The 12,781-nt window shown below is 40.9% G+C and overlaps 1 protein-coding gene across 2 annotated transcripts in view; it reads right to left on the bottom strand.

The window, feature by feature from the left end:
* Positions 1–329: 329 nt before the first annotated feature.
* KDR (kinase insert domain receptor) overlaps positions 330–12,781 on the bottom strand; it is a 98,987-nt gene continuing 86,535 nt past the window's right edge. For both annotated transcript variants that reach the window (XR_007477021.1, XR_004482529.2), the window contains one exon: positions 330–2,629. The gene's annotated coding sequence lies outside the window, so the exon portion shown is untranslated. The remainder of the gene's footprint in view (positions 2,630–12,781) is intronic.

The following is a 12,781-nucleotide window of genomic DNA, read 5'->3' as shown; positions in this document are numbered from 1 at the left end:
CTCCATGAGGACAGGGCTATTTTTGTTTATTTTAATCATTAATATCCTCTTAAAACCTACAATAGTGTTTTTTTTAAATTTTTATTGGACTATAGTCGACTTACAATATTGTGTTAGTTTCTGCTGTACAGCAAAGTGAATCAGTTATACATATACATATATCCACTCTTTTTAGATTCTTTTCCCATATAGGTCATTACTGAGAAGAGTTCCCTGTGCTATACAGTAGGTCCTTATTAGTTATCTATTTTATATATAGTAGTGTGTATACGTCAATCCCAATCTCCCAATTTATCCCCCCCACCCCCACCCACGCCACTTTGCCCCCTGGTAACCGTAAGTTCGTTTTCTACATCTGTGACTCTATTTCTGTTTTGTAAATAAGTTCATTCTACAATAGTGATTTTACATGAAAAAGGAAAGTAAACAAGGTAGCCTAATTGTACAACTGAGACCTGAGACCCTTGAAACCCATGTTCTGTATTTGGGCTTAACTTCTAACTAAATTCAGTCATTGGGCAGGATGGGTTTCCAAGTCTTGAGGTCCAGTTTTGGTCTGGAGGAAGCCAGGAAGATTTTCTACTCATGCTGTTTACTAGCCCAAAAGTTTTCAATAGCTTCCCATTGCCTTCAGGGATCAAGTTCATTCCGCCATCATCTGTACCTTTCCAAGTTATCTCCTGCCAAACTGGTCTATCCACTATTTCCCCAAATTGCCTTGAATTTATATTCCTTCTCATTCCCTTCTGTCATCTGCAACACCTTTCTTCACCTCCTCTACCCATCTATGCACACCTACCTCATCCTTCATGACCTCTTTCCTTCCCCACCTGCTGAAATCCAGCTTGTCCTTCAACTCACATCATGCCTCCTTTATTTTATTTATTTATTTATTTTTTGGCCACACTGCACAGCTGGTGCGATCTCAGTTCCCCGACCAGGAATTGAACCTGGGCCATGGCAGTGAAAGCACCAAATCCTAACCACCAGACCACCAGGGAACTCCCACATCATGCCTCCTTTAGAAGGTCTTCCCTGAATACTACAGGTGGAATGAAATGCTCCCTATCTAGTAAGTTTATAGTATTTTTTTCCAACATTATTTCAGCTCGTTGCACAGTCCCATAGGGGAGTAGTAAAGTGAGGGTCCACAGCACAGAGTTTAGAGCCTAAGTGCATTGATTCAAATCCAGCTTCTGCTGCTCACTTGTTGTATGACCTGGGGCAAGTAATGTAACCTCTCTGTGTCTCAGTTTCTCTCTCTGTAAAATGAAGACCACAAGAGTACCTATCTTATAGAGTTTTATGAGAATTAAGTGCATTAATATGTAAAATACTTGGAACGGTGTTTGCTCTGTGTTTGCTGTTACCGTAGCGGTGGTGGTAGTGGTTCTTAACAATCCATCTTCAGTCCATTTGATGTTGGGGGGTTGAAACATGACAGCTGGATTTCTTTCCAGGTGTTTAAAACACATACCTTAATTTTATTACATAATGAGTGTATCCTTTTTTCGTTCTCAGTTTGAAGGTACAGGTGAGTTAAATCCATTATAGGGAATTCTTGGTACTATAAACAATTTCACTGATTTTTTTCTGCATACCCAATGTACAACCATAATGCCAGTGTGACACTGAGTTGAATTCAACTCCTATTTATTAAATTAATCCACTATGAGGAACAGAAGGATGAAGACAGAGTCCCTCCCTGGACCACTATCTATAGAACCACTGTCTCTTCGGGAAGATCAATGGATACACAATTAACTTCCCAATAGCTACTCTATGCTCCTTACTACGTGGTGCTTTTATTTCTATCTTAAGATTTCAGCTTTCCTCAGCCGCTCACTCACACTTTTTTAAAAATCATTTTGAATCCAGTATGCATTCGTTCATTTGAACCAGTTTCTTGTTTTAATGTGGGAACACAGAAGTTGTAATCTATTAGTGTCTACTTAATGAAATTGTTTTTGAAACCCTGCCCGTTAACCTTTAACCTGGAGGCCCGTGCATAGTTTCCTTATTCATTAAATGATTAACTCACTGACCAGAGGCATTCGTGAGTTCTTGGCTCAGCCTGTACCTTTCTGGCCTAGTCCAGAGACTGGGGAGGTTCCAGAATGATCTCCCCAGCCTTCTCCTGAGACAGTCTCTGGCTGCCCTATTTGTCTTCCCTTTCCTAGCCATCCCCACGTGCTACTCTTCCACTGCGATCCACTCCCTTTTCCAGGAGGCACATCTGCATCTGGTCCTCATTGTGGTGATTATCCGACTTTGCAGTTACTTTTATAGATGTTTAATCAGGTGTGCAGGTGAAAAGATGAAAAGTGAAGGGCAGATGTTTCTAAATATTTCTTCAGAAAACAAATTCAGCAATATTCAATCTAGTCTCCTGTCTTCCCCAGAGACACTGGCATCAACATCTTCTTGTTCAATAGCAGAGCCTGAGACACTGATTCCTTGAAGGTGAAGCCTGGAGCTACAGCTTAACACCCGTGAAATTGTTTTTCATGCCTATTAGTGTCCTCACCCTCCACTCTGGATAAACAGGCTCAGAAGTGGTTTATATGCCAGGTTGTTTTCCTTCTGAAAGATGATCCTTAAAGTAACTTCAGAAAACAGAAGGGCAACTCTAGAGATTAAAAAAAAAAAGGAAGCCATGAGTATGTTTAAAAGCCTAAGATGCTGTTCACAGAAGTTGTAAGTTACTAACTTTAAAGTAATTTAGAACAAGAGGACTTCTAAGAAAAGATGCCTTATGAGGGTAGTATCTTGGGTCATTTTCCTGAAGGTAGTTGAGAGGACAAAGTACTCCACAGCCTGACATGGGCCCTTCAGGTTATAAATCACTGAGCATTTTACTCTTGAAAGGGACAAAGAGTTAGCAAACAATGGTATGGAGGAGAAAGGTTGTGGTAATGGCTCATTTTCCTGAAAAATCAACAAGACTGGCCAAGAGAGAATGGTCCTTCCACATTGCTTTGGAAATCCTCGAATACGGAAGCTTCACCTTGAAGATATCTTTGTAATCCAAGGTCAGGGACTGTGGGCCAGCTTTCCCAAATGTACACAGTGCCCTTGGTCCCAGGCTAACAATGACAAAGGGAAGAGCTACACAGAGAAGCTGGACAGAAGATTATAAGACATGCTAAAACTCATCTCAGGAAGTTTGGAAGACTACTTTTCCCATTGAGGCCATAACCAAGCTATAATCACAAATATTTTGATGGACAGAGCCCTGCCTTTTATCAGGTACAGATAACCCTGCTTTTCAAGAGTTCACTTTACTCCACCTAGCTCTTAACGAAAGACCCACATTAGTACCTGTTTTATCTAACCAAAAGAAATCCGAAGAGGTTTCGCTATTACAAAACAAGACAAAAAGTGAAAATAGAGTTCAGCGTTGGTTTTGTAGCAGCCGTTATAGAGGCGGGGTGCACCTGAGCAGAGAGAGTGACACCACCCAGCTCCTTCCCCAGGAACTACACTCAGCATCTAAGCATCAAGCCCCCATAGCTTTGAACTGTGTCTGTGAGCATCTGTGCTTCATCTCCATTTATTTTGTGCGTCTGTTAGCACGACATATCCCAAGGTAATTGCTTCTTCACTTTTTGCCATTTCAGCTTAGGAAAGGATTCATAGGAACCTCTGCTTTCAGATAGTAGGGGGAAATTTGAAAATTCCAATAAAATGGCTATACCACTTACAAAGGATTAGAGGAATCCACATGGTTCCCCAGGCCAAGGACTACCGATGGGCTATGAAGTTCAGTCAATGACCACAGTGGGTAAATAAAATAGGAATTTGAGATCACAAACCTCGAGGAGATGAATGAGACAGATGAGGCCTTCATGGGCAGGCAGAGAAGCAGAAGCAGCAGCGGTCCCCATTCATGGGGCTCAGACAAACAAAATTGTGTCAGACAAGATTGAACTACAATGACTGCAGTTTCCAAGGGTCACAGAAAAAGGTGGTACGCGGTACCACCTTTTTGCGGTACGCGGGCCTCTCACTGTTGTGGCCTCTCCCGTTGCGGAGCACAGGCTCCGGACGCGCAGGCTCAGCGGCCATGGCTCACGGGACCAGCCGCTCCGCGGCATGTGGGATCTTCCCGGACCGGGGCACGAACCCGTGTCTCCTGCATCGGCAGGCAGACTCCCAACCGCTGCGCCACCAGGGAAGCCCGGGAGAATGGTTTTTGTTGAAGAATGGCTTTCTGGAACTTCATCATAGTGAAAGAGGACCCTATCTAGTTAGTCAGAGACACACCTTTGCAAGCTTAAAACCAACAGTCAGTAAAATGAGGGTCAGAAATGAGGGTCAGGTTCTTGGACCTCAATGAAAGGTACTGGTACAAAGGTGCTCTTTACTGAAAGAAAAGTCTTTGGCTGAGATGCTGACATTAAAGCATAAAAGTACTACTCAGCAATTAAAAGAAAGATAGGGAAACTAGCTGTGTCAAATGTCTTTATGTTACCTTATTTAATCTCAACAATATTTGAGGTTATAAGAAAGGAAAGAGAGGCTCAGTGAAGCGAAGCAGCTTTACCAATGTTACCTAGCCAGTAAGTTTCTACCCCAAGTTTAAATCTAGAATTGAAAGTTTTTAGAGTCCCTGCTGTTTCCACAACACGCTGCCTCCATATGAGGCAATGGGCTCTGTGTGGATGAAAGAGGAAAAAGACCAAGATGACGCTTTTAAGAGGAAAGTCCGAGGCCTTTCTGTTACTGAATAATAAAGTAACCCCTGAAGGATGAATGGGTAAACCATTCTGCATGTCGGGGCTAATAACATCATGTTAATATGTCAGCTTTTGTTGGCTCCAAAGTCCCCATCAGCTGAACATCGGGATACTACTTTCTCTCCACTCAAGATTCTCTCCCCTTTAGAATCTCCGGGAATCCCCAGGGTGTCGTGGGCACAGCAGACTAAAGCTATCCTTCAGTAACACTGCTGCCCTTCCTCAGGTCTCTGCTGCCTATTCACAACCCTCAGGACTCTACCTGAGGTAAGGACATCTCTCAGCCACCTCCCTAAAGGTGACGGTTACCTGAGCTGCTTCTCTCCTCTCTACTCCAGTTACCTTCTCTGAGTTCTGAGCCTATATATCCAAATGCCTTTCAGACACCTCAGCAGAATGTTCCCAAGATATCTCAAACACAACACATGCAAAAAAGAAATTATCTTCTTCTCCAAAAATCTTCTTTTACTCTTGTGGGCTGAATTTTGATGAATAAATGACACCAGCACTCACAGTGACTCAAGTCAGAAACCTGGCATCACTGCACCTCTGTCTTTTTCAACCAGACACCAAGTCCATCAGTTCTACCTTCCTAACAACAGTCCATATTTCCTCTCTATTCCCTGAAGGGTGAGAGGGTAAACCAAATGCTCTTGGGCTACATCCTCTTTACTTCCTTCCATGTTTCCTACCAGGATCGCCTTTCCTAAATGCAGATTGTATCAAGTTACCACAGTCCCTACGGTGCAAAGTCCTAAGTTTGGCACTTAAGTCCCTTCATGATTTGGCCCCTACTCATTCTTCCACCAAAATTGGCTAATACACACGTCCTTAACCTATGACTCCAAAACAGCATGGAAAGACAATATATACCAGGGCTCAGGATGTAGACCATGAATAGTCAAGTTCCATTTTCCAAGAATAAGGAAGTTAGATTATGCATACTTGATATGTCAAAGAAGAAACAAAGGATGGCTTGCTATTTGAAATAAGGAACACTGTGGGAGATGGAGACTACTGAACTTCAGCCACTCTCTTAATCATATCTGTTCTGCTGTGTTCCAGCCTCCAACTAATGAGTCATCAAAGAAAACGGCTTTGAAATGAAAATAACTTTATTGAGAATATATAGACGGAATACAGTCTGTGTAAGAAGAATGAATGAAGGTAAGAAGCATGATGGGAGGTCAAAAACAAGACTGATGGTTTGAGCAAGAACCAATGGAGACTCAGGAAAAGATGAAAATAATTAACACTGAAAGATAAAAACAGCCTACTGCAGAATCTGGGAGAAATTTCTACTAACTGTGAGGCGAATGGAAGTGTACTGAGAAAACAAAATGGTAGTCTGCTTGTGCTTTCCCTCATGAAACAGAGCGGCCCTAGCACCCTGAGAGATGGTAGCAAGATACATAGATTCCCTTCTCTTGCTCAGAGACACAGAGTCTGTCTAAACAGAACTTCATACATGGGTGGCTGTCTTTTGAGATGGAGAGAGAACTCTTTCTTACTTCACTCCACACCCAAGTTTCTAGCCCTACTTGTAGACTATTAACTTCCTTAAGACAACATGATGTGTGTGTGTGTGTGTGTGTGTGTGTGTGTGTGTGTGTAGTAAATGCCTCCATATGAGGCTGGTTCATCATAAGTAGAGTAATAAATAGAGTGATAAAGATGTAAGTGGAAACTAAAATGGTCCATGCTAAGAATTACGGCTTTTAAGAAGAGGACAAAAGAGAAACATTTTTACAGCACTTAATATTCTAGGCATTAATCCAAGTGCTTTCTATGTTTTAATCAGTGTTTAGAACAACCCTGTATTAGTCAGCATAGTACAAACTATGCTGTGGTAAAAATGAAATAAATAACTCCAAAATCTTCGTAGTTAGCATAACACAAGTTTATTTCTTACTCCTGCAAAGCTGGATTTGAGTAGGCAGAGACTCTCCTCCACCTGGTAACTCAAGGATTCAGGCTCCCTCTGTCTCGTGATACCACCCAAGGGCACCCTGGGAGAGAGAGAGAGAGAAAGAGAGGATGCAAAAGGCAAACCAGCTCCTACCTGCCCCAGCCTGGCAATGACACATGACATTTCTACTTCCAGCCCATTGGCTGGAACTAGTCACATGGTCCCAATCACAGCAAAGATGCCTGGGAAACGTCAAGGAGCTCATGGATATCTTAGTGAGCACTAACTGTCTCTCTCACAACCCTTGTGAGGAAGGTAATAGCATAATCCCGATGATTTTCACAGACGCTGAGAAACTGGCACAAAGAAAACATAATTTACCCAAATCCACATTGTTAGTAAGTGACAGACCTGAGACTTTAACCAGACTATCTGATTCCAGAATCTGTGCTTTTAAAAATTATATTATGCAGCTGATCCTTGAACAATATGGGTTTGAACCGCAGGGAGCCACTTATATGCAGATTTTTTTCTGTCAATATGCTACAGTACTACACGATCTGTGGTTACGGAAGGCCGACTGTAAAGTTATACATGGATTTTCAACTGCACGGGGGGGGGCACCCCAACACCTGCATTGTTCAAGGGGCAACTGTATTGCCTCTCAAAAGTAATAGAAATACCAATGATATTATTAATGATTTGTATCAGAGAAACAAACTGTGGATGGAGATAGAAAATCCTCTCTCGGAACCCCAGAGCCAGGTTACATGAATACCAGCTGGATCCTGAGGATTGGGAATTAAATGTGCAATCACTTTTCTGTAGACCTGAGAAAGGCTCCGCCAGAAGGCTAGTGATCAGCAAGGACAATTGCGGGAAATCCCTGCATCCCGCTTAGTGACCAACACCCGGTCTAGATACATCTCTCTGGCTGAGGATAAGTAGCATGAAAAAAATCAATTCAAGACATACAGGAAAGTATTGAAAATCTAAGATAAAGGGACTAGGAGATTGACAATACAGGAGTCTCTTCTCTAGAGCAGGGTGGCAAACCTTTTTGTAAAGATCCAGATGGTAAATCTTTTAGGAGTTACAGATTATACTGTTTCTGTCACAGTTACCCAACTCTACAGAAGGACACAAAAGCAGCCACAGGCAATACATAAATGAAAGGGTATGGCTGTGTCCTGATAAAATTCTATTTACCAAAACAGACGACGGACCAGATTTGGCCCATGGACTTAGTTTGCCCACCTAACACTTGCTCTCAAAATAAGGAAATTAACAAGTATAAGGGATCATTACACATTTGAAAAATATTCAGTTTAGTAGGAATCCAAAATTAAAAATCTAAACGGTGATGGATATCATCATACCCAGCATGCATGTTAAGTGAAATAAGTCAGACAGAGGAAGACAGGTATAGCTTGATGTCGCTTACACGTGGAATTTAAAAAGTCAAACAGATTAGAATGGAGACTACCAGTGGTGGTGGGGGAAATGGGGACATACTGGTCAAAGGAGACAAACTTCCAGTTACAGGATGAATACGTTCTGGGGATGTAATCACAGCATGACTACAGTTAACAGCACTATATGGTATACTTGAAAGTGCCTAAGAAAGTAGAGCTTAAATATTTTCACCACGAGAAAGGTCATTATGTGAGATGATGGATGTGTTAACTAATCTTATTGTGGTAATCATTTCAATACATATGTGCATCAAATCATCACATTGTACACCTTAAACTTATACAACGTTATATATCAATTACACCCCAATGAAGCTGGAAAAATACATACATGCATATATATGAGCCAATCTTATAAATATGTATTTAAAACTGCAGAAGATAAAGACAGGGTGCAAACCATAAAATGTTAATAGTGAGTTAAGATGTAAGAATATAGGAGGAATGCATCTTTGTGTTTTGTATTATTTGGGTTTTTCTACATAAACATTTCATATTCAGAAAAAAATTTTATAAAATACAAGAGGAAACTCATGGGCTTTTGAGTCAGACCTGCCTTGAATTCTCTGCTACACACTAGCTGGTGATCTTGGACAAATTGCTTTACACCTTTGCCTCCCAATGTTCTCATTTGAAAAAAAAATGGACATCATCATATTTCCTTCACATGATTTCTTCAAGGATTAAATGAGTGTGTGTGTGTGTATGTATACACACACATATAGTATACATATTAAATGAGTGTATATATATATCCCTACCTCTGACCTCCAGGAGAGTTAGCTGTGGTTTCTAGAACCCTACGCTGAAACCTGCATGGCACTCACTGCTCTACAGTGGCATTGTTTGTGTGCCTGTCTGTCTCATCCACTAGACTGTAGTACACAAACTGAGGACAGAGATGGTCATGGTCATGGTTTCCTAGGCTCCCAGCAAAGCATCCGGCACACTATTGTAGCTGGGCTCTTCTTACAGTCACTTTGGTATGTCTTCTTCACTACCACACCGAACACAGCTCCCCTTGGTGCCGTAAGACCCAATTCTTAGCACCCAGGACAAAGTGATCTCATGAATCCTGAGTGAGAAGCAACAAGGAGCTACAGGCAGCACAGACCTGTACGTAATGGGAACGATGGACCGGAGCTGTGGCAACAGAGAGGACCAGGGATGTATAACAATTGCATAATTTCAATCTACCTCACTTTCTGCCTGTCCTCCCCTCTGTTTCACATTTCTTGCAATATTGTAAAATGTTTGCCAAAGACTGGGCAGAGATGAGTGTACAAAATCTGTCTACCAATCTCCAATCTGACTGGTCGTTCTTGCTCTTCATACAATCTTGAATGTAAATCTGTAGTCTCCCTCTTCTTGGCAGTAATTCGGCAACCCATTCTTGGTAGAATTGTGAACACGATGCCCTTATTAGTAAGGAAATCAGAACAGCTACTACGTGCTGGGTGCTTACTCTAAGTCATGTCCTATGCTAAATGTCTTACATACATTATTTCTCGTAGTCCTCACAACAAATCTTTGAGATGAACATTATTGTCCCAATTTTGCAGATGAAGAAACTAATGGAGTAACTTGCCCAAGGTCCCCCTTTTAAAAAGTGTTATAGTCAGGATTTGAAACATGTCCTTCTGTCCTGTCCAAACTGTACTGCCAAGAATTATGGATATAGGGGACTCACTATAGATCACTCAACAAAAGCTTAGTTAGGAAAGACCCCAATAACGAATTAAATGTCCAAGTATGATGGTAAGTGACTCATCTAAAAGACCAAGGGTCAGTTTGAACTACTGATAAGTATGCAGCCTTTAAGAGACTTTGGTTATAGGGGTAGCAATCACAGACCTCAAAAGCATGTTGGAAGATGACCCCAATTAACACCGCTGTGCATACTCAGTTTAGCTGTAATATCAAGTAACCACTACAACATCCTCAAAGCTCCAGGTTCAGTTTTCCAGAGTCACTGATAACAGTTTTGTTTTCAGAACAAACAGGTAGAGTGGGATAAAGATTCCCAGTGGATAGTTAGTCTCTAGCGGTGTCTATGACCCACATTTTAAGCCCTAGAAATAAACACAGAACACAGAAAGGTCTGTCCATCATGTTGGTTCAGACAAAGGTAAACCCAAGTAGGTGTAACCAACAAAGTGAGGAAAGTTGCTGAGTAGAGGAAAATTCCTCACCATTAAAAAAAGGCAGCAAGACAAATCTACTTTTCTAGGGGGTAATGGGATTAACTCTGACGTCTGTGCTTGGATTCGAATCTTTGGTGGAAGAAAAGCTTATAGCTTAATTTTGCAAGACCCAGCATGGAAACTTTGTTGGCCAGTAGGGAGATGGGGTCTGAGAAAATTGGATGAGAGCTCCTGATATAACGACCTGTGTAATCGAGAGGAAAGTGCAATTATAAGCAATTGTACCAGACAAGTCTTTCCCTGTGTGATGTTTCAATTTTAGAAAAGACCACAAGATGGATAACTAACCAAGCCATCACTGATCTGTCCCAACCAGCAAGTAAGCTGATCCTGTACTGCAACAGTTTTTGCTCTTGGTAACTGGAAAGAATAAACCCTTCTTGAAGACAATCATTTTGAGTTCTAATGTCCCTCTTTTTAGAAAAAAGAACAGTCAGCTCCTGAAAGAAGAAAGACTGCTCCTTCACTTGTTACTGATGTGCCTACCTCTACTTCACTACTCATTTTAGTCAGCAACCAACTTCCCTTTTTCCACCCCCAAACTATACATGAGCTGGTTTCAGGGGTGATGCCCTTCCCAATGTTCTCATAACTCCTAGCATTTAACTTACTGCACTATAATATAATTGTTTCTGTGTCTTCCCATATGAGAATGTAAGCTCTTTGTCTTATTCATTTTTGTAGGTCAGTGTCTAGCACAGTGTCATACACATGGTAAGTTATCAAGAAAGGTTTCTTGAATGGATTCACAAATGGTTGGATGAGTAAGGAAATGGTTAACCTGGAGGTCCTCTGAAGGCCTGCTTTAGGAGGATGTGCTTGGCTGATCTTTCAGAACATCTTGGCTCCTTCTGTAGCCTTCAGATGAATTACTTAACATCACTGAGGTTCAGTGTTCTTACTTATAAAATGAAAGCAATGTCACTCATTTCATTAGGTTGTTGTGAAGCTCAAAGTAAGTACATCATGCTGGGTACCTATCCAGGAACCAGACACTGTCCCTTCTCACTTTATGTTCAGTTTGTCTTCTACTGGAAGAAGTTAACCAGTGTTTCACTGGGGCAGCAGCCATGCTATAATGGGGGTAAAATGATAACTTGGTCCTAATAGCTCAAGTGTTTGAGTCTGAGGGGTTCAGAGGACTTTTATCTGGCGGTGGGTGAGGGGGAGTGATGAGGACTATATCTGTTCCTCAATTCAGCTTATCTTGTAAATTAGAGTATTTAAGAATAGTGCCCAAACTTCCACTTCTCACAATATTACAGAATAAATACCATGAGGAACTTCCTCGGCTTACAACACCTAAAAACATGTAGATAAAAGATGTTAAAATGCTTACCTGAGCTGTCAGGAAAATGATGGAAATCATCAGAGGCTAAAAATACAAGAAAGCTCAAATCTTCAGAGGTAACCACCCTGAAGCAATGGGGCCCTGTGGTCATTAACTTATCACTGGTGGCGTAGACCCTTTATTTTAATGGGCCTCAAGCAGGGTTGCGGATACAACGCCTAGGACTTAAACCAGATTAAGACATAAAAAGATCCCTAAATAGTTCAGGACACAAGATCCCTAAATAGTTCAGGACACAGAAGCTGACATTTTTAATGCAAAGGTAAACCAAAAGAAGAAAATCTATCCCACAAAGGAAAATAGTAAAGAAACTTTCTTATCTCAACATTGACTCTGGGTAGAGTCTATCTTGAAAGTTGCTATTTACAAGTGATCCTCATGAGGGTTTAGAGCCAAAATCTAGAATTCACACTACCTAAGCGGTCCCTAAATACTCAACTTTGGAATTTAATTTAAAGTGATTCAAGATTCATAATGACTTCCTGGATAAATATTCCTTAAATCAAGGCTTCAAATAGTTCCCTCAGGTAATTATAAACTCACTGAAATATAAAAATTATAAAACACAAGAGGAAACAAGTCATTTGAGGGAGAATAAGCAGAAATAACAAATAGTAAGATTATAGCCACAAAAATGGATGATACTGGAATTATCAATTAAGAAATATAAAATAAGTAGTTTCGATACTCAATAAAAGAAAGAGATTATTTGAAGTATAACAAGGTACTAGATACTTTGAAATATGGTCAGGTGGATTTTAAAAAAAAACCAAATAGAACTTTCAGATGAAAAAAAAAAACCACATAATAAATGAAACTAGAAACTAAGTGTATAGGTACAGCATTAGATACAATGGAAGAGAATATTAATGAACTGGAAGACAAAACTGAAGCATTACTCAATATTCAGCAGAGGGAAAAAGATACTGAAAAAATAAAACAGAAGTTAAAAGACACTGAGAAGAGATGGTAGCAGTGGAGGTCCAAGCCATGCTGTTGCCCATGGTATGGCAGTGGCTCTGGGGTTTCACTGAGAAGCTCTGCGGTTTCACTGAAAGGCTCCTGATCAGAGGGGCCACTGGGTTGTCATTATAATTTGGAGA

The sequence above is a fragment of the Orcinus orca genome, chromosome 4 (genome assembly GCF_937001465.1).
Source record: "Orcinus orca chromosome 4, mOrcOrc1.1, whole genome shotgun sequence".
NCBI classification, from domain to species: domain Eukaryota; kingdom Metazoa; phylum Chordata; class Mammalia; order Artiodactyla; family Delphinidae; genus Orcinus; species Orcinus orca.
Note: the sequence above shows the minus strand (reverse complement) of the source record. Positions and strands in the feature narration are given on the sequence as shown.